Here is an 18,694-nt window from a genome sequence, read left to right as displayed (position 1 = left end):
TTCCCTAGTGTATGTAGGTGTTTTCACTGTATTCTAAGTGTCTTTTAACATAGCACTGGCTCTAGGACTGGTTAGTCAGACTCAGTTACCACCAGTATCCGTCTGAAAAAGTTGAGGGTACAGGATGATTTTGCAACAAGGCTTCTTTCTGCTCTTCTTTTTGTTCTTTCTGCACGTTATCCTTCTTCCTGCACTTTTCTTCATCTTTGAGGACTTCTGTTGCTTCTTTCTGCACTTTTTTTTTCTTTCTGTGCATTTTTTCTTCTTTCTTCACATGTCCTATCTCTGTAGGCATAGGTAGAAATTAGCATTTAAAAAACCTTTGAAATTCACAGAAAAAAACATAGGTTTCAGGCACGTTATAGTTAGGAATTAGCATTTAAAAAACCTCAGAAATTCACTGAAAAAACCATAGGTTTCAGGGGTGTTATAGTTAGCTGGACTTTTCACTTGTACAAAACCATTGAAATTCCCCCGTTATAGTTAGTTCAGCTAACTATAACTCGCGCGCCCGCAATGCACTGCTGATGACGTCACATATTACATCACTCATGACATGGTCAGTGACATCACTCATGACATCTCAAATGACATCACTGATGACATCACTGATGACATCATCCTTGTGATAGAGTGGCAGACCTCCTCTCACCCTAATATAACCTTTGATACACACATTCAAAAATAGAGACTAAACTTTTCAAAACAATGGACATACCAATACCAGTTACAACAACCTCTTCAGTAATTCTAAGATCCACATACACATCCACTCATTCACCAACAGTCCTATACAGTCACTCATACATGTATTCACTCATCATATGTACTCATACACCTATACATCCTGTTACACAATGCCACTCATCCATAGAGTTACTCACACACATAGTCACTCATGCTAATAAAGAATCAAACATACATTTATTTGCATATACAGTTATACACACACCACCACACTTACTTCTACGGAAACTTACACATACTTAGTCTTTTAAACAATCACTTATAGAAACACATACTTATTCATACAGGAACTCTTTCAATCTCTCACTCTCACATATACTCACTTATATACACCAATAGTCACATATACTAGCTTAAAACATATGTAGTTACTCATAAAGACACTATTGAGACAGTCATTCACTCACTAACACACCCATACACACACTCATCCACCCATACAGTCCTGCACACATGCTGTCTTCAACACATACAAAGAGTGAGTCACTCATTCATGCACCTATGCACTACGTAATACCCCCCACGAACCATGCAGACACTCAGACTGATACTCAAAAAACCAACTAATAACCTATATAGACACCCATGTAGCTACTCACCAACCCATGCAGCCACTTATACATAAAGTGAGAGACTGATACAGATATTTACATATTTAAACATTACTCACTAAGCCATGTATTCACTATGATACACTTAATCAGTCAGTTAGACAATCAATTTTTCAAAAACAAATCTTCCATTTAGACACTTATATACCCATTTATTCTTCCATCGACCTTGAAATATACATATATAAAACATATTTAATTTTCAGAAAAACACACATTCACTGGATGATGTCATCAGTGATGTCATTTGAGATGTCATCAGTGATGTCATGAGTGATGTCACTGACCATGTCACGAGTGATGTAATATGTGACGTCATCAGCAGTGCATTGCGGGCTCGCGAGTTATAGTTAGCTGGACTAACTATAACGGGGGAATTTCAATGGTTTTGTACAAGTGAAAAGTCCAGCTAACTATAACACCCCTGAAACCTATGGTTTTTGCAGTGAATATATATATATATATATATATTTTCACAGAAAAAAACATAGGTTTCAGGCCTGATATAGTTAGGAATTAGCATTTAAAAAACCTTAGAAATTCAATGAAAAAACAAAAGGTTTCAGGGCTGTTATAGTTAGCTGGACATTTCACTTGAACAAAACCATTGAAATTCCTCCGATATAGTTAGTTGTACTAACTACATCTCGCGCGCACGTAATCCACTGCTGATGATGTCACATATTACATCATTCATGACATGGTCAGTGACATCACTGATGACATCTCAAATGACATCACTGATGACATCACTGATGGCATCATCCACGTGACAATCAGATACACCTCATCATACACTAGTATAACCTTTCATCACTCACTGTAAAATACAGAGTGCCAGATTTAAAACCATTGACAAACCAATACAAGTTTCTAAACACCCACTCAGTGATTCCTAGATCCCTGAGATTTCCCCTCACGGTCCCAGCCGGCTCCCGCTTCCTGCGGGAGCCGGCATTGCTTTTCCACATGGGGAGCAGCTAACATGCTGCTCCCCATATGGAAAAGCAATCTGCTTTGCTTCATTGAAGCGAGAGCAGGTTTCCCTGCTCTCGCTTCAATGAAGCAAAGCAGTTTGCAATGACAGGGCGGGAGCCGCGAGGCTCCCGCCCTGCCATTGCAAAAAGCAGTGTCCCGGGGGTGGGCACCCCGGGACACTGCAGGAGCTGGCCCTGGGGGTTGGCGGTCCCCAGGGCCATCATTGGCTCCAGGAGGGGCTTGGGGGTCTGTAACGGACCCCCTATCTTAAATAAGTAGTCCCCGGCGAGGTGGCGGTCCCTGGGGCGTGTGGGGGGGCTCAAGCCCCCCCACGCAGGGTTTTTTTTTATTTAAAAAAAAAACAAGCCCCGGGGGTGGCGGTCCCCGGGGCTGCGGGGAGGCCATGAGCCCCCCGCATACATCGATATAGAGCCCCGGGGGGTGGCGGGGCTTGGGGGGCCTTTGAGCCCCCCACCCATATCTAATAAAGCCCCAGGGGGTGGCGGTCCCCGGGGCTGGGGGGCCCCTCTGGGCCCCCATTATGATAAAGATATTGGCCCCAGGACTTGGCCCCCCCGGGGGCTAAATAAAAACGAAGCGCGGCAGTCCGCGCTTCGTTTTTTTTCCGTCAGCGGGATGCACGGAACCTACACGCATCCTGTGATTTTTAAAAAATTGTTTATTTTTTTTGGCCTTGGGGGTCCTTGGGGAACCCCTGAGCAGGCCTAGGGGGTCAGGGTGTTTCTACCCTGCCCCCTAGTCTTGTTTTGCGCCTTTTTTTTGGTTTTCTTGTGCCTCGGTTCTACCGAGGCACAAGATGGCTGCCAACACTTCCTGATTCAGAGTGTTGGCAGCCAATTAGCATTCAGCTCGTGCTCAGGAGGGTTCGGGGAGGGTACGGGGAGGGTGTGCGGATCCTCCGAGGCCATAGATATCACTAACTTTTTTACCCTAATTTTCTCAGGAACTACTGAACGGATTTACACCATTTAAGCAAAAGGCACGTGTCTGAACTGAGGACTACCTCTTTGCCAAATTGGGTGTAATTGCGTTCAGCAATTCGGGCTGTAGCTGCGTCAACAGGTCCTATGGGAAAATGCATGGGGAAAACGCGTTTTGGGACCCCCCTTTTTTCTCGGCCCCCACTTGACGAATCACCATGAAATTTTCAGGATAGGAGTGGACCGGAGCTGGCCACAAGTTTGGAAAATTTCGCGAAGATTCGTCAATCGGCACCAACGCTATTCCCAAAAGAATGTTGCAGATTTCCTATGGAAAATAGGTCCTAACTATATCTACCTACTGGCGACCGCCAGTAGGTAAATATATATATATATATATATATATATATATATATATATATATATATATATATATATATATATATATATATATATATATATATATATATATATAAATATATATATATATATATATATATATATACGCCAATGTGTATTGAAGAATGAGTGGGTGTATGAGTGTCTGAATAAATGATTTAGTAGGTGCATGACTGACTGTATAAGTGAGTGATGAAACGTGTTTTACTGAATGTATGGGTTAGTGACTTATCTGTGTGACTGTCTGTATCAGTCTTTCAGTTGGTGTGTAAGCGGCTGAATGGGTTGGTGAGTAGCTACATGAGTGTCTACAAGGGTTATTATTGGTCGTCTGAGTACCTGTATGGGTGCCTGAGTGTCTGTGTGGGTAGGGGGTATGTGACTCTCTGCATGGATGTATGAGTGGGTGATTCACTGGGTGTATGGGTTCAAGAGTGCAACTCTGAGGGGTTCTAGGGGTGGGTGAGTATGTGTATGGCGGTGTTGGTGAGTAAATGGATGTCTCAGTAGTACATGTGTGAGTAACTACATATGTGAAAGGCAGTATATGTGAGTGTTGGAGTATATAAGTGACTAGATGTGAGAGTGAGTGATTGTGAGAGTGGCTGTATGGATGAGTGCGTGCTATTGTCAGTGATGGTATAAGAGAGTAAGTATGTGTTAGTATATGTATGAATAAGTGAGGTGGTACGTGTATAACTGTATAGTTGAGTAAATGGGAGTGTGATTGATTCTTTGCATGACTGACTAGGTGGGTGAGTGGCAATGTGTGAGTGTATAGATGTATGAGTGCATATGATGGTGGCTGTATTGATGAGTGACTGCATGTATGAGTAACTGTATGGGTGAGTGAGTGGATGTGTGTGTAATCCTAGGAATCCATGAGTGGGTATGTACTAACTGGAATTGGTATGTCTATGGTTTTGAGAATATTAGTCTGTATTTTAGAGTGGCTGTATCAAAAGTTATATTATGGTGTGAGGAGGTGCATCAGATGATAACGTGGATGATGTCATCAGTGATGTCATTTGAGATGTCATCAGTGATGTCATCAGTGATGTCACTGACCATGTCATGAGTGATGTAATATGTGACGTCATCAGCAATGCATTGCGGGACGTGAGTTTTAGTTAGCTTAACTAACTATAACGGCTGAATTTCTCTGGTTTTGTATTAGTGAAATGTCCAACTAATTATAACGTCCCTGAAACCTGTATTTTTTTCAGAGAATTTCAAAGGTTTTTTAAATGCTCATTTTTAAGTATGCCTACATAGGTAGGACATTTGCAGAAAGAGGAAGAAAGGCACAGGAAGAAGCAAGAGAAGTGCAGAAAGAGGTAACAGAAGTCCAGAAAGAGGAAGAAAGGTGCAAAAAGAAGCAAGAGAAGTGCAGAACGAAGCAACAGAGGTGCAGAAAGAGGCCTACTTCGACTGCACCTTTCCACAGACTCATACAAAGTAGCCTAATCACTAATCCTTCTCCCAAGATATCCTAAACCTCACTTTTCTCTTGAAGGTTCACTATTCATCGACTGTTCAGAATGTTAGGCCTACCAAATGTAAAACAGCAATCCTAACCATATCACTGTTGTAAGTCTGATCAAGTTTGTGAAGGTATGCATGTGTGTGTCTCTGCTTTTACCTGGTGACAAGTTACATAAAAATAAACATACAAAAACTTGAGTATCTGTGTTTTAAACAGCATACACTGTAAATGTGTGTACAAGAAAGTACATGTATATCTTTCTGCTCCAAATATAGGGCACATGCATAGTTAATAGTACATTTGAGGGGCTCTATAACACCTATGCACATAACACATGTCTGCCTGTGCAACCGAATGACAGAGCAGAACTAACAAGATTTGACCACCTATAATAGAAGCTACCTGCTTTTTAAGCTATCATCTTCAGATCCATAGCACATGTGAGACTACATATACAAGTAGACATATACCTTAGTCACAAGAGCATGCAGACGTTTAAACTTAACAGGTGCACTTCCCATTTCAATATAGAAACAGGCGAGAAAAGTACTGAAAGAAGCAAGAGAAGAGTAGAAAAAACAAGAGAGATGCAGAAAGAGTAAGAAATGTGCAGAAAGAGGCAATAGAAGTGCAGAAAGAGGCAAGAGAAGTGCACAAAGAAGCAACAGAGGTGCAGAAAGAGGCAAGAAAGTTGCACAAACAGGCAAACACGGTATAGCAAGATGGGTGCAGACAGAGGCAAGAGAGGTGCAGAAAAAGGGAACTGGGGTGCAGAAAGAGGCGTTCAGAAATGTACAAGAGAGAGAGGTGCAGAAAGAAGCAAGGGGAATGCAGAAAGAACCAGCAGAGGTGCAGAAAGAGGCAAGAGGAGTGCAGAAAATGCCAGAGAAGTGCAGAAAGAAGCAACAGAGGTGCAGAAAGAGGCAAAAGAAGTGCAGAAAGAGGCAAGAGAAGTGCTGAAAGAAGTAACAGAGGTGCAGAAAGAAGCAAGAGAAGTGATGAAACAGACAAGAGAGATACAGATAGAAACAAGAAAGGTGCAGAAAAAATTATGAGATGTACAGAAAAAGGCAATAATGGTGCAGAAAGAGGCAGGCGAGATGCATAAAGAGGCAAATGAAGTGCAGGCAGAGGGAAGAGGGGTACAGAAAGAAGGAAGAAAAGTACAGAAAGAGGAAAGAGACGTGCAGAAAGAGGGAAGGGGGTACAGAAAGAGGCAAGTGGATGCAGAAAGAAACAACAAAGGTACAGAAAGAGGCACAAGAAGTGCAGAAAAACAACAGTGGTGTAGAAAGAGGCAAGAGAAGTGCAGAAAGAGACTAGAGAGGTGCAGGAAGAGTCAAGAGAAGTACAGAAAGAACCAACAGAGGTGCAGAAAGAGGCAAGAGAGGTGCAAAAAGAGGCAAGAGAGGTACAGAAACAGGCAAGAGAGATACAGACAGAGGGAACAGGGGTGCAGAAAGAGGCAAGAGATGTGCAGAAAGAGGGAAGAGGGGTGCAGAAAGAGGCAAGGGGTGCAGAAAGAAGCAACAGAGGTGTAGAAGGAAGCACGAGAAGTTGATGAAAGAGACAAGAGAGTTGCAGAAACAGGCAAAAGAAGTGCAGAAAGGGGCAAGAGAAGTGCTGAAAGAAGCAACAGAGGTGCAGAAAGAAGCAAGAGAAGTGATAAAACAGACTAGAGAGTTGCAGAAAGAAACAAGAAAGGCACAGAAAAAGGAAGAGATGTGCAGAAAGAGGCAAGGCAGGTGCTGAAAGAGGCCGGCGGGGTGCAGAAAGGGGCAAGTGAGGTGCAGACAGAGACAAGAGGGGTGCAGAAAGAGAGAAGAGAAGTGCAGAAAGAGGGAAGAGAAGTGCAGAAAGTGGGAAGGGGTAAAAGAAAGAGGCAAGAGGGATGCAGAAAGAAGCAACAGAGGTGCAGAAAGAGGCAAGAGAAGGGCAGAAGGAGGCAAGAGAGGTGCCGAAAGAGGGAAGAGGGGTGCAGAAAGAGTCACAAAGGGTGCAGAAAGAGGGAAGAGGGGTGCAGAAAGAAACAACAGAGGTGCAGAAAGAGACAAGAGAAGTGCAGAAAAAAACAACTGGTGCAGAAAGAGGCAAGAGAAGTGCAGAAAGAGTCAAGAGTGGTGCAGAAAGAGGGAAGAGGGAAACAGAAAGAGGCACAAGTGGTACAGAAAGAAACAACAGAGGTGCAGAAAGAGGCAAGAGAAGTGCAGTAAAAACAACAGTGATGCAGAAAGAAGCAAGAGAAGTGCAGAAACAAGCAACAGAGGTGCAGAAAGAGGGAAGGAGGGTGGAGAAAGAGGCAAGAGAAGTGCAGAAAGTGCAACAGAGGTACGGAAAGAGGCAAGAGGGGTGCAGGAAGAAGCAAATGAGGTGCAGAAAGAAACAAAAGAAGTGCAGAAAGAAGGAACAGAGGTACAGAAAGAGGAGATAGGGATGCAGAAAGAAGGAAGAGGGGTGCAGAAAGAGGCACAAGGGTTGCAGAAAGAAAGGACAGAGGTGCATAAAGAAACAAGAGTAGTGCAGAAAGAAGCAACAGAGGTGCAGAAAGGGGCAAGAGGGGTGCAAAAAGAGGGAAGAGGGGTGGAGAAAGAGGCACGAGGGGTGCAGAAAGAAGCAAGAGATGTGCAGAAAGAACCAAAAGAAGTGCAGAAAGAAGGAACAGAAGTGCAGAAAGGGGCAAAAGGGGTGCAGAAAGAGAGACGAGGAGTGTAGAAAGAGGCAAAAGGGTGCAGAAAGAAGCAAGAGAGCTGCAGAAAGAAACAAAAGAAGTTTGAAAAGAAGGATCAGAACTGCAGAAAGAGGTAATAGGGGTACAAAAAGAGGCGAAAGGGGTGCATAAAGAAGCGAGAGATGCAGAAAAAACAAAGGAAGTGCAGAAAGAAGGAACAGAGGTGCAGAAAGAGGGCAGAGGGGTGCAGAAACAGGTAAGGGGGTGCAGAAAGAAGCAAGAGAGGTGCAGAAAGAAACAAAAGAAGTGCAGAAAGAAGGAACAGGTGCAGAAAGAGGCAAGAGGGATGCAGAAAGAGGGGTAAGGGGTACAGAAAGAGGGAAGAGGGGTGCAGAAAGAAACAAAAGAAGTGCAGTAAGAAGGAACGGGGTGCAGAAAAAGAGGCGAGAGGGGTACGGGAAGAGGGATGTGAAAGAGGCACAAGGGGTGCAGAAAGAAGCAAGAGAGGTGCAGAAAGAAGCAACAGGTGCAAAAAGAGGGAAGAGGGGTGCGGAAAGAAGCAAGAGAGGTGCAGAAAGAAGCAAAAGAAGTGCAGAAAGATGGAACAGTGGTGCAGAAAGAGGCAGAAGGAGTGCAGAAAGAAGGAAGAGGAATGCAGAAAGAGGCAAGAGGGGTGCACACAGAAGCAATTGAGGTGCAGAAAAAGGCAAAAGAGGTGCAGAAAGTAGAAGAGATTAGCAGAAAGAGGCAAGAGAAGTGCAGAAAATGAAAGAAAGGTGCAGAGAGAAGCAACAAAAATGCAGAAAGAGGCAAGAGAGGTGCAGAAAGAAGCAAGAGTGCCTTGCATACCATTAGTACCAATTTAACACCTACATTTAGCAATAAGTAACAGGTGGCCATTCTAGATTTGCAAAGGACCTTCCACCACGCTGTGACACTTGTTCTGCAGTTTTGGTCATGTTTGAGCCGTTTGAGCTAGAAACAAGCCTTTTTTTGTTCAAATCTACAGATTAGGCAGCAGATGATGGATTATGTGGCTAATGCGGAAAATGTATAATTGTGCAAAAGTTGGTGCAGCCAAACAGTCGCATAATTCCAGTGGCCCTGCTTATACCTCTGACTAAGTCCAGAAGTGCTCCTCAGTGATTCCTTCTTTTTTTGTCTCATTAAGTTCATAGTTCAGCTTCTAAGGAAACAAGGAAGACTAAACCTGAGGTTACCACGCCACAACATAGACTGCCATCCCACATAATTACTCTCCATAACACATAATCCCACTCTACACAATTCCTATACACTAATTACCACATATTTTCTATCCACATAATTTCACTGCACACCATACCACATAATTCTACTACACACAACTTACATCCACTCCACTCCACTCTAAAAAAACATTAGTAAAAAACTTTTACATTTATAATGCCAATAGCTCTAACTCTTGCAAATGTGAGACCTATTACATTACAAATGCTTTTTTAGCTGGTAGTTGGGTTTGCAGAGTGGTGGAGAAAGGGGTCTGTTTGTCCAACCAGCGCTCAGGAATTCTGCTGCGTAGGACTTACAGGAGGTACCAGGAGGGCTTCTTGGCCCCCAAAGTCCCTCAGGAGTAAAGTGGACTTCATCCCCCAAACCGTAGTCTGCCAGAAGGCGCGTTTACAGAGTGGTGGAGAAAGGGGGGGCGTGGCCTCCAAAGACCTCTAAGCAATCCCACTGTGTGGGACTTACTGGAGGTAACAGGAGGGGTAGTTGGCCCCCAAGGACAACCATGGGGGACAACTACCCCTCCTATAACCTCCAGTAAGTCCCACACAGCAGCACTGGTAAGTACTCATAGCAGCTCCCTGGTGTGCTCTTTGTTGGGGATTAAAGTCTCCTTCGCTGTTGGGGGTCCTTAGGGGCCAACTAGCCTACCTGGTACTTCCAGTAAGGCCTAGATAGTGGGATGGCTGACAGGTGGACACAGGTCACTCCCCCTTTCTCCACCACTCTGCAAACACAACTCCTGGTGCGCTCTTGCTTAGAGGATCAAGTCCCCTTGCATCCTGAGGGTCCCTGGGGGCCAGCAAGCCCTCCTTTTATCTCTAGTAAGCCCCACACAGATGGATTGCTGTGAGTGGTCCGAGGCCACGCCCTCTTGTTACACCACTCTGCAAAAGCACCTCCTGGCTCACTGCTGCTCGGGAGATGAAGTCCACTTTAGTCTTGAGGTTCTCAGGACACAAGAGGACTTCATCGCCCCACCAGCACAGTGGTGCAGGGAGGGGGCGGGCCTCTGGCGAGATGCCAGCTGTTCTTTTATTGTTAGAAGGGGAGCTGTGTGGCCCCCCTTCTCTTAATATATTTGGGGCCCTGGGGACCCCACCCCGCAGGGCCAGGCCAACCTTTCCTTTTTTTATTTTGGAGGGGGGCTGTGTAGCCCCCCTCCTAATGCCTTTATCTGCCCCGGGGACCCTAATCACCCAGAGCCTTGCTTCATAAAAAAATACATATACATATATTCCCCATCCCCTGGGGTCTGGCCAGCCTTTCCTTTAGTTTATTTTGGAGGGGGCCATGTGGCCCCCATCCTCAGGCCAATTATGGCTCGGGGGACCCGATCCCCCGGGGCCTGGCCAGCCTTGATCTTTTAAAAATTCATTTTGGAGGGGGTCCACGTGGCCCCCCTCCTGAGGCCAATTATTGTCCCGGCCTGGCTTTACGTTGGGGACCGCGGGGAAAGCCCTAATGCCGCCGTGGTCCCAGCCAGCTCCCCGCCTCCTGCGGGAGCCGGCATTGCTTTTGGACAAGGGGAGCTGACATGCAGCTCCCCTTGTCCAAAAGAAATACTGCTTTGCTACGTGGAAGCGACAAGGGGAGCTGACATGCAGCTCCCATTGTCCAAAAGCAATACTGCTTTGCTTCGTGGAAGCGAGAGCAGGTTTCCTGCTCTCGCAAAACCTGCTCTCGCTTCCACAAAGCAAAGCAGAGTTTGCAAACTGCTCAACTGACATTGCTGGAACCGGCCCTGCGGGGTGGTGCTCCAGGAGGGGGGCCGCGGGCCCCCTCCCATCGGTATTAATGCCCTGGGGAGGTGGTGGTCCACGAGGCTGTGTGGGTGGGCTCCAGCCCCCCCACTTACTATTTGATATAGCCCCAGGGTAGTGGCGGTCCCTGGGGCTTGGGTGTCCATGAGGCCCCACCACACATAATTAAGTAAAGCCCCAGGGAGGTGGTGGTCCCCGAGGCTTGGGGGGCCCGCGAGGCCCCCCAATATCTGAATGCCCAGGGGGGGTGGCAGTCCCCAGGGCTGCGGAGGGGGCCAAGTGCCCCACACATAATTGATAAAGCCCCGGGGAGGTGGCAGTCCCTGGGGCTGCAGGGGCTCATGCGGCCCCCACATATATTTAGCATATTGCCCCCGGTACCTGGCCCACCCCAGGGCTCATTGAAACGAAGCACGGGAGCCAGCGCTTCATTTTTTTTAATTTTCTCTGCAGGATTCGCGAACCAAGGACGAATCCTGTAGTTTAAAACAAAATAATGCTTTTTGAGGCCCTGGGGGTCCCTGTGGGCTTCTACCCTGCCCGCTGTTCTTGTCTTTTATCCCTTTTTTTACTGTTTTCTTGAGAGTCTGTAAAACCGAGTCACAAGATGGCTGCCAACACTTCCTTGTTTAGAGTGTTGGCAGCCCATCAGAATGAATCTCGTGCTCAAGAGGGTTAGCGGATCCACCACGGTCACCAGATATCGATATTTTTTATTTTTACATTTCTCAGGAACTACTCAATGGATTTACACCATTTAAATCAAAGAGTACACTCTGGACCAAGATGTACCTCTCTGCCAAATTTTGTGTAATTCCGTTCAGCAGTTCGGGCTGTAGCCACGACAAAAGTTCGTATGGAAATTAACATGGAGAAAACGCGTTTTGGAACCCCCCTTTTTTCTCGGCCCCGCTTGACAAATCACCCCGAAACTTTCAAGACAGGAGCTAACCGGAGCAGGCCATTAGATTTAAAAATTTTGCAAAGATTCATCAAAGGGCGCTAAAGATATTGGCAAATCAAAAAACGCTTTTCCTATGGAAACTAGGTCCTAACTATAACTTCCTATATATATATATATATTACCTCCTGGCGGTCGCCAGTAGGTAGTTATAGTTAGGACCTAGTTTCCAAAGGAAAAGCGTTTTTTCTTTTCCCAATAACTTTGGTGCCGTTTGACAAATCTTGGCAAAATTTTCAAAACTAGTGGGGCGCTCCAGTCTGCTCCTGTCATGAAAGATTTGGGGTGATTCATCAATTGGGGGCCGAGAAAAAGGGAGGTCCAAAAAACGCATTTTCTCCTTGTTATTTTACATAGGAAACTTTAGACAAAGCTACAGCTCGAACTGCTGAACGGAATTACACAATTGGCAGCCATCGTGTGCTCGGACCAAGGGAGAAAGAAAAGATGAGAGAAATATTTAAAAAAAACAAGAATAGGGGGCAGGGTAAAAACACCCTGGCCCCAAGGTCCCATAAAAGAATATTTTTGGGCGGGGTCGCGCCAGTGCTCGAATCCATCTGAATCGTTTTTTAAAAATTGAAGCTCGGTCTCCCGCGCTTCGTTTTCAATGCCCACGGGTGGGCCAAGTCCTGGGGGCAATTTATTTATGTAACGGGGGCCTGCAGACCTCTCTGCAACGCAGCTCTGTGGCGCTTACTGGAGGTACCTGGTGGGCCAGTTGTCCCCCAGGGACCCTCAGGATTCAAGGGGAATTAATCCCCAACATAAAACCTGCCAGGGGGCGTGTTTGCACAGCAGTGAAGGGAGGGGGCGGGCCGGATGAGACATATGTGTACTTATCCAATCACTCCGCCAAAACCAGGGCACTTATAAATTCACAATGCACTCTCCTTGCAGCACTCTAATCATCCAGTCACCTCCAATGCACTCATGCAATGACCCATGCACTAATTAATTTACTGTTGCAATACCCTGAGCACTACCCATGCAGTCTAGCCATCACCTATCTAATCACTGCACCAAAACACAAGCACTTATAAATGCACCATGCACTCTCCTTGCAGTACTCTAATCATCCAGTCACTACCCATGTACTCATACAATGACCCATGCACTAACACATGCACTGCTACAATCCACTTAGCACTACTGATGCAGTCCAGCCATCTCATTGTCACTACCCATGCACTCCCCCAATCACCCAGCCAGTTCCATGTCCTTATCTAATCACTGCACCAAAACACAAGCACTTCTAAATTCACCATGCACTTTCCTTGCAGTACTCTAATCATCCAGTCACTACCCATGCACTCATGCAATGACCCAGGCACTAACACATGCACTGCTACAATACCCTGAGCACTACCCATGCAGTCCAGCCATCTCCTTGTCTCTACCCATGCACTCCTCCAAACACCCATCCAGCATCATGTACTTATCCAATTACTCCACCAAAACACAAGCACTTATAAATTCACTATGCACTCTCCTTGCAGCACTCTAATCATCCAGGCACTACCCATGCACTCATGCAATGACCCATGCACTAACTCATGCACTGCTACAATACCCTGAGCACTACCCATGCAGTCCAGCCATATCTTTGTCACTACCCATGCACTCCTCAAATCACCCAGACAGTTCCATATTCTTATCTAATCACTGCGCCAAAACACAAGCACTTATAAATTCACCATGCACTCTCCCTGCAGTGCCCTAACCATCCAGTCACTACCCATGCACTCATGCAATGGCCCAGGCACTAACACATGCACTGCTACAATACCCTGAGCACTACCCATGCAGTCCAGCCATCTCCTTGTCACTACCCATGACTCCTCTAATCACCAAGCCAGTTCCATGTCCTTATCTAATCACTGCACCAAAACACAAGCACTTATAAATTCACAATGCACTCTCATTGCAGTACGCTTATCATCCAGTTACTACCCGTGTACTCATGCAATGACCCAGGCACTGACACATTCACTGCTACAATACCCTGAGCACTACCCATGCAGTCTAGCCATCTCCTTGTCACTACCCATGCACTCCTCCAATCACCCAGCCAGTTCCATGTCCTTATCTAATCACTGCGCCAAAACACAAGCACTTATAAATTCACCATGCACTCACCTTGCAGTACTCTAATCATCCAGTCGGTACCCATGTACCCATGCAATGACCCATGAACTAACTCATGCACTGCTACAATACCCTGAGCACTACCCATGCAGTCCAGCCATCTCTTTGTCACTACCCATGCACTCCTCCAATCACCCAACCAGTTCCATGTCCTTATCTAATCACTGCACAAAAACACAAGCACTTGTAAATTCACCATGCACTCTCCTTGCAGTACTCTAATCATCCAGTCACTACCCATGCACTCATGCAATGTCCCAGGCACTAACACATGCACTGCTACAACACCCTAAGCACTACCCATGCAGTCCAACCATCTCCTTGTCACTACCCATGCACTCCTCCAATCACCCAGCCAGTTCCATATTCTTATCTAATCACTGCGCCAAAACACCAGCACTTATAAATTCACCATGCACTCTCCTTGCAGTACTCTTATCATCCAGTTACTACCCGTGTACTCATGCAATGACCCAGGCACTGACACATTCACTGCTACAATACCCTGAGCACTACCCATGCAGTCCAGCCATCTCCTTGTCACTACTCATGCACTCCTCCAATCACCCAGCCAGTTCCATGTCCTTATCTAATCATTGCGCCAAAACACAAGCACTTATAAATTCACCATGCACTCTCCTTGCAGTACTCTAATCATCCAGTCGGTACCCATGTACCCATGCAATGACCCATGAACTAACTCATTCACTGCTACAATACCCTGAGCACTACCCATGCAGTCCAGCCATCTCTTTGTCACTACCCATGCACTCCTCCAATCACCCAGCCAGTTCCATATCCTTATCTAATCACTGCGCCAAAACACAAGCACTTATAAATTCACCATGCACTCTCCTTGCAGTACTCTAATCATCCAGTCACTACCCATGCACTCATGCAATGTCCCAGGCACTAACACATGCACTGCTACAATACCCTGAGCACTACCCATGCAGTCCAACCATCTCCTTGTCACTACCCATGCACTCCTCCAATCACCCAGCCAGTTCCATGTCCTTATCTAATCACTGCGTCAAAACACAAGTACTTATAAATTCACCATGCACTCTCCTTGCAGTACTGTAATCATCCAGTCACTATCCATGTACTCATGCAATGGCCCAGGCACTAGCACATGCACTGCTACAATCCCCTGAGCACTACTGACGCAGTCCAGCCATCTCCTTGTCACTACCCATGCACTCCTCCAATCACCCAGCCAGTTCCATGTCCTTATCTAATCACTGCGCCAAAACACAAGCACCTATAAATTCACCATACACCCCCCTTGCAGTACTCTAATCATCCAGTCACTACCCATGTACTCATGCAATGACCCAGGCACGAACACATGCACTGCTACAATCCCCTGAGCACTACTGATGCAGTCTAGCCATCTCCTTGTCACTACCCATGCACTCTTCCAATCACTCAGCCAGTTCCATGTCCTTATCTAATCATTGCGCCAAAACACAAGCACTTATAAATTCACCATGCACTCTCCTTGCAGTACTCTAATCATCCAGTCACTACCCATGTACTCATGCAATTACCCAGGCACTAACACATGCACTGCTACAATCCCCTGAGCACTACTGATGCAGTCCAGCCATCTCCCTGTCACTACCCATGCACTCTTCCAATCACCCAGCCAGTTCCATGTCCTTATCTAATCACTACACCAAAACACAAGCACTTATAAATTCACCATGCACTTTCCTTGCAGTACTCTAATCATCCAGTTGCTACCCATGTATTCATGCAATGACCCAGGCACTAACACAGGCACTGCTACAATACCCTGAGCACTACCTGTTGGACTTGGCCCTTGTGGCAGGTTCACCCCTAAACTTTTTGCTTTTACTGGTGACCTGGTGGTAGTGATTTTTGGTTTCTGCGCACCTTCCCTGTGTCCCAGAGTAAAGTGCGTGCGCACTCTGAGTGCATGTGGTGAGATACGCCTGCCCTCCCATAGGAATGCATGGGGAATGTATGTGCCCCTGGTAGTTCCTGATGCGTGGGGTGTGCAGGGTGTGTGCGGCGTGCATGTACCTAGTATGGAAGTGCCACTTCTAGAAGTGGGTACTTCTGTGTGCAGTGTGAAATGTGTGCCTTGTCTGGCGATTGGCTGGCTGAGGTCATGTGACGGGCTAGGGAATCCCCAGAGTCAGGAGGAGTCACCCAGTGGTGAATAGGGAGATCAGCAGCTAGATGGGTGGGAGGAGTACACCTGGGTCCTGAATAGGGCTGGGTTTTCCCCACACAATGCTGGCTCCGCCCCCTGTGGTGCGACTGATGACCCTGGCCTGCCCTGTGAATAGGGAGAGGGGCTGAGCAAAACAAAGTGCTCAAGAACCAGTTGCATCTGGTTCGCCCCTCCCCTGCACCTTGAGACAAAGGTGTTCTGTGTATAAGAAGGGGCTGTGACCCCATGAAAAATGTTCTCTTGCTGATCCTAACTTGAGGGGGGCCTGCTGCTGCTGGGCACCAGGAGAGACCGCCACTGGGGACTGCCTCCCTGCTGGAGGGCCCTGTGAGCTGGCCCCTGGGCCCAGTCTTTGCCCCCCCTGCTTCTGAAAACTTTCCCTGAACCTAGCGCCTGGAAGAAGCGCTCTTACTTGCCCTTCTTCCCGTGGGGGAGAAGTGCCTTGTCTGGACTAAGAAGCGCCTTCATTTGTGGCCAGCAGCGCTGAGCTGCGATCCTTTACAGGGGAACCCCGACGTAGGGATTCCCCGCATTGAGTGCTCGTTGGCGGGTGCCCACCCCGCTTATTTAATTATTTCCATAGCGGGAGCCCACCCCGCATACTGGTGCTGTCGCGGGTGCCCACCCCGCTTATTGCCGTGTTTTTCTTGAGGGAGCCCATCCCTCATTGCCGCCGGATCGAAATCACCGCCGCGGCCGCGTAAAAAGGAAGTCAGGCATCCCCTGGGGGCGGGCCGCGGGACGGAAGCCTCGTCCCGGAACCAGGAAGCGGACGGGAGCCTACCCCGCGCTCCTGCAGCCAGAAGAGTGCCGCATCCCCCGACCCAGGCGGGAGCCCACCCCGCACTGGGACGTGCTGACCTGTTGCCTTCGAGTCCCGGGTCCCAGAAGGGGGCCCGGGTGAAGTGAGGGCATCGTCGGAGGAAGCAGACGGGAGCCTACCCCGCGCTTTCCAGAGGAGAGAGGGACGAGAAGAAGCGCCGTGACTGCCCCCAGCCCCGCCACGAGAGAAGTGCCGACGGGTGCTGCCGGTGAGTGAGGGCTTCCCTTCTCCTTTACGAAGCAGTCCCGCATTGGGTATTTTAGAGTGCTGGGGACTCCAACAACGGGACCGCATTGTGTGTTTACGAGCCCCGTGAGGCTCCAACGTACGGGGGCATTGCGTGCTCAGAGCGAGTGCGCTCCAACGAGGGCATAATTTGTCTAGAGTCCAGAGGGACTCCAAAGGAGCCATATTTGTTCTAGAGCCTAGAAGGCTCCAACGACGGGGCACAGTGTTGGTTTAGAGCCCACGAGGCTCCACCATTGCCCAGGGCATATTTGCATTCCAGAGCCCAGAGAGGGCTCCAGAGGCACGCCGGTGCCCAAGTTCAGTTCCCCAGCTGCCCAGCACTTAGTGGGCAGCTGCAACGTGTAGGCTGTGCTCAGTTGCTCCTGGGCGCTTAGTGTTTTGGCTTGCGCAGCCTGCGCAGTCTAGCCCTGACTCTGCTGGACAAAGGGCGTTTGAGCCCCCTACAAGGCCAGTTGGCCTAGGGACTGCCACAGGTGGTGGCTAATGTGAGTTTTGCGCTATTGTCCCTAACCTGCACCTCTGAATGTGTTTTTATGCGTCATGGGCCTTGTTTTACACCGCTGAATGTATGTTATGCATCATGTGTTTTCCTTCCCTACACCTCTGAATGTGTTGTGATGCATCATGTGTAATGTGCTTAGACCCCTACAGGTATTGTGATACTTAGGTGGTTGTTTTTCTCCTAGTACAGGTGGTGCTAGTGAGGTCCTGGTTCCCTACGCAATATTTTCCTAAGGTGGTTGGGGTTGCGTAGGCGGTACTTACCTGTTACCAGTAGTTACTGGTTGTGTACTACATGTGTTATTTTGTGCTACAGTAATTTTATATCCTATGTTCTAAGTGCTAAGTTCTAAAAGTGCTAATTCCTGACAGTGGTCCATGTGGCCCTGTCCCCTGTACATATAATCCCTTGTAAAATTCTGCCCATTGCCAGTTGGCACAGTGTAAATTGTGTGAATATTATCTAATGTGTTTTGGTATAATACAAAGGCTATTTTTCATATAATACCTTGTGTGGAGTTTCCTTTGTGGTGGGCCTAGGGTGTTGTTGCTGGGTGCGCGCGCAAACACTGTACACATTGCCTCCGGGATAAGCCTGACTGCTCATGCCAAGCTACCAAGGGGGTGAGCAGGGGTTGTCTTAGGTGTGTAACTCCCCAGCCCTGACTAGAGTGGTGGTTTCTGCCTGGCTTTGGCGCAAGCCCTAGCCAACCAGAAATCCCATTTCTAACACTACCCATGCAGTTCAGCCATCTCCTTGTCACTACCCATGCACTCCTCCAATCACCCAACCAGTTCCATGTCCTTATCTAATCACTGCGCCAAAACACAAGCACTTATAAAGTTACCATGCACTCTTCTTGCAGTACTGTAATCATCCAGTCACTACTCATGTACTCATGCAATGACCCAGGCACGAACACATGCACTGCTACAATCCACTGAGC

General features: G+C 47.4%; 1 protein-coding gene across 1 annotated transcript in view; it reads right to left on the bottom strand.

Annotated features, from left to right (window-relative positions):
- LOC146834616 (atrial natriuretic peptide receptor 1-like) overlaps nt 1-18,694 on the bottom strand; it is a 961,499-nt gene that overhangs the window by 236,104 nt on the left and 706,701 nt on the right. The gene's annotated exons all lie outside the window — the stretch shown is intronic.

The sequence above is a fragment of the Triturus cristatus genome, chromosome 4_2, assembly GCF_964204655.1.
Source record: "Triturus cristatus chromosome 4_2, aTriCri1.1, whole genome shotgun sequence".
Classification (NCBI taxonomy): domain Eukaryota; kingdom Metazoa; phylum Chordata; class Amphibia; order Caudata; family Salamandridae; genus Triturus; species Triturus cristatus.
The sequence above is the reverse complement of the archived record's forward strand: the minus strand, read 5'-3'. Positions and strand labels throughout refer to the sequence as shown.